Consider the following 4,363-nt stretch of genomic DNA (forward strand, 5'->3'; position numbering starts at 1 on the left):
CCACCATCCAGACTATCCGGCGTTGACACCTTTCATCAATTTTTATCTTCCGTCCACGCCCAGGGAGATTAGCTACAGTGAAATGGGCAGCAAACTTCTTTGCGCTGTGGACAAAGGCAAATCTAGATCCCTGGAGATGGACCTGTAACCTTGAGTTTGTTTTTTTTTTTCCATGATTTTGGTTCTCAAGTCCTCAGACAGTTCTCTTCTGTTGTCCACGCTTAGTGTGGCACACACAGACCCACAATGCAAAGACTAAGTGAACTTCTCTCCTTTTTATCTGCTTTCAGGTATGATTTTTATATTGCCCACACCTGTTACTTGCCCCAGGTAAGTTTAAAGGAGCATCACATGCTTGAAACAATCTTATTTATCCACAATTTTGAAAGGGTGCCAATAATTTTGTCCAGCCCATTTGTGGAGTTTGGTGTGACATTCTGTCCAATTTGCCCTTTTTCCTCCCTTTTTAGGGTTAGTGTCAAAACGCATAAAGGGAATAAAAATGTGTTACTGTCATCGTTTTCTGTGAGAAATACTTTATTATCTTGAAGAATTTCAGGGGTGCCAACATTTAGGGCCATGACTGTAGCTACAGATTAGAAACTGTATTGTTAAAGATAATTTCATACATATGGGTAACCAAATACAGGAATCTATGGACTCATCTCGAATCAAATACAAAACATCCACATTTTATAAGTTGTTTAACAGCATGCCAAAGGATTTATGTAATGGTCTGAGGACTGTCTGGCAGAGGGTGTACTATTAATGATGAGTGGCTGAGAATACTATTAAATAATGGGAAATATATTAAAGAGTCAGTCAGTCAGTCATTTTCTACCGCTTATTCCATAGTGGGTCACAGGGGAGCTGGTGCCTATCTCCAGCAGTCTATGGGCGAGAGGCAGGGTACACCCTGGACAGGTCACCAGTCCATTGCAGGGCAACACACAAACAACCATGCACACACTCATTCATTCACCTAAGGGCAATTTAGATTGACCAATTAACCTAACAGTCATGTCTTTGGACTGTGGGAGGAAGCTGGAGTACCCGGTGAGAACCCACACATGCACAGGGAGAACATGCAAACTCCATGCAGAAAGACCCCTGGTTGGGAATTGAACCCAGGACCTTCTTGCTGCAAGGCAACAGTGCTACCAACTGTGCCACCGTGCAGCCCATATTAAAGAGTCTAAAGGGAAATTAAAACTATAAGATATTGCATAGATTTTATTTGACCCCATCTAGGCTTCATAGAATGGGTCTACTTACCAATAACCTTTGCTGGAAATGTAAAACACAACCAGGAACCTTTATACATGCAATTTGGGAATTTAAAGACATTTTCCTTTCTGTAAAACAGTACTGTGACTTATTGGGAAATGGCTGGTGTGGGGATACCTGTGTCACCAAGACTATGCTTATTAGGGGATCAAACGATGCCTAATATATCCAAACACCAAAGCACAGTGATGCAGGTGGGGATGGTTGCGGCTGCCAGAGTAGTCTTCAGACTACAGAAACCCGCCTCTGCCACAAATATTAAAAGCTGGTTTGAATTAATGTTGGAAATAGTGTCATATGAACAAATGCTGGCCAAGCTGAATAATGACATGAAAACCTCAAGAAGTCCTGGGACTGTTTTCTCTCTTATTGCACTGGGACAACTAAATACCATTAATGGACCGCCGTCTTGGGAAACACTGGTGAATGGCTACTTTTGTTCATTGTGAAGGTCTTTGTTGCTGATGAGGATGTTTGTACAAATCGTCATTGAAAGTTCTTTTGTATTATTTTTCATGTGCACTGACCTGGATGTTATGTTTTAGTTATGTTCTATTTTTGTTTGTGTTCTAAACTAATAATAGAAACTTTAATAACAAAAGTTTTGTAAAAACAACGCTGGTAATTTCAGCTTTGTGCAGATTTGTAAAAAATAATTACACAAGTTGCACATTTTCTTTGTGAAGCTGTGTTTATAGATACAAAGCTAAAAACTACGAGTAAAACTCTGAGCTCAAGTTTCCCAACTAACGGGTAAGTTTCAGCTTTGAGTACGGATTCTGACCAGAACTTTCTTCCTCTCAGACCATTGGTCAATGTCATGTCAATCCCTACTGTAACCATCCTATCAGAGAACAGATGGTTTGGCTGTAGTGGAGGCATTTACTGAGCGGCAGGTCCTGGAAGGTGCTACATTTAAAGATGGAGGAAGGCATTACTTCATGGTTTAGTGGAACAACAAGATCATTGTTCAGATTAATATTTTCACGTACGGTTACGATACTCTGTCATTTAATGAGGTGCAGATCAGAATAGCTGCTTCCATTGAAGCAGAGTTGTGTTTACAGCCTTATAAAAGCTTTTAGGGCCCACAGCATCACTCCTCAGGTCGCATATGTCCAAATATTCCCCTTCAGTCTGCTTAAAATCACCACCGTGGAGAATAATGTCTCCTGATATAAAATGGATCTGGATAAGACGTCGTGTTGTTAACAGAACTGAGCTGCTCTGACTTTACGTCAACCCTGGCGCTTTAAAGAGTGACACTAAGGAGGACTCTGTCCTACCAAAATGCACCTATAGGAACTAATAGAGCATGCAGAGTCTGATGATGTGTTTTTACCACATGTCCCCAGTAGATCTCTAAGGTCTGGAGACCAGCTAGATGTTCTCTGGACACGGCTCGTGACCAGGGGAGGTTCTGGAAGTCTCCCTCTTTCTGTGAAGTCTGCTGGACCTTTAAATGATTTTAAATCTCTTTTAAAAACTCATCTTTTTAACCTAGCTTTTAATTCCAGAGAGCACGAGCATTAGGCCAGTCCTGTTGGCTTTTGTGCCTTTTATTGCTTATGGTTTTGGTATTAAATTGTTTTTATTTCTATTTTATCAGTTATTCACCTGTATGACTCCTTGGTTTGTGAAGCGCTTTATAAATATTAAAATGATTATGATGACTGTGGTGAATTGTAAACTGAACGTTCCCATGACAACACAGATGATCCAGTTTTAGCACAGCATACTTTAAGATAAATAATACAGAATTAAGATATGCGGAATTAAGACAAGGGAATATTTGCAATAAAACAATAAAGTTTATTAGTTTGAACATTAAATATCTTGTGTTTGTAGTGGATTTAGTTGCATTTAGGTTGAACAGGATTAGCAGGTCACTGAATTCTGGTTTTACAAAACATACCGTCTTCACTGGAACTGGGGATATAAATCAGAACCCAGTTTGCCATCATTACAGTCCACTAAGGTTTGCAGTTTAGCACACATTCAATTCCATTCAATTCAATTCAATTCAGTTTATTTATATAGCACCAATTCACAACACATGTCGTCTCAAGGTTCTTCACAACAGTCAGGTTCATACATTCCAATTAATCGTAACCATTGAACAGTTCAGTCAGATTCAGTTATTTATTCAAATTGGATAAAAAGTTTTTCTATCTAAGGAAACCCAGCAGATTGCATCCAGTCAGTGACTTGCAGCATTCACTCCTCCTGGATGAGCATGTAGAGACAGTGGACAGTCACTGGTGTTGACTTTGCAGCAATCCCTCATACTGAGCATGCATGTAGCGACAGTGGAGAGGAAAAACTCCCTTTTAACAGGAAGAAACCTCCAGCAGAACCAGAACCAGGCTCAGTGTGAGCGGCCATCTGCCACGACCGACTGGAGGTTTGAGAGAACAGAGCAGAGACACAAAGAGAACAAAGAAGCACTGATCCAGGAGTACTTTCTATGGGAAGGAAAAGTAAATGTTAATGGATGTAGCTCCTTTAGTCGTTTCATCTAGAAAGAAAGAACAGATAAACTCTGAGCCAGTTTTCAAGGTTAGAGTCTGAAAGAGAGCACATAGAGTTAGTTACAGTAGAAGCTCAGTCAGTAGCCATGTCTAGGAGAGAGAAAGGGTTAAACACTGAAAGACAGGGCCATGTGGATCATCTGTAGAAGGTGAGCATTAAGTTGTTGCCAGCAGAAGCTCGGATGATGCCCCTCTCCAGAAAGGTGTCACAGGTAGACACAGAGCCAGGCCAGGTGTAGCTTCTAGGAAGTGAAAAGAGAGAACAAAGTTAAAAGCTGAAATAACAGCAAATAATGCAAAATTGGAGAGTAGTGTGAGAATGTAGCGAAGAGGGTGAAAGTGGTCATTATGTCCTCCAGCAGCCTAAGCCTATAGCAGCATAACTACATAGATAGTTTCAGTTCAGATTATTTAGTTAAACGGCGCTTATTTACAACAATGTCGTCTCAAGGAACCTCACAAAGGGTCCCACTGATGGTCATTGTTATACTAAAAACCACAAGGATTGGGTATACCTCTCTCTGTCAGACTGATTATAACCATTG

The sequence above is a fragment of the Girardinichthys multiradiatus genome, chromosome 20, assembly GCF_021462225.1.
Source record: "Girardinichthys multiradiatus isolate DD_20200921_A chromosome 20, DD_fGirMul_XY1, whole genome shotgun sequence".
Taxonomy (NCBI): Eukaryota; Metazoa; Chordata; class Actinopteri; order Cyprinodontiformes; family Goodeidae; genus Girardinichthys; species Girardinichthys multiradiatus.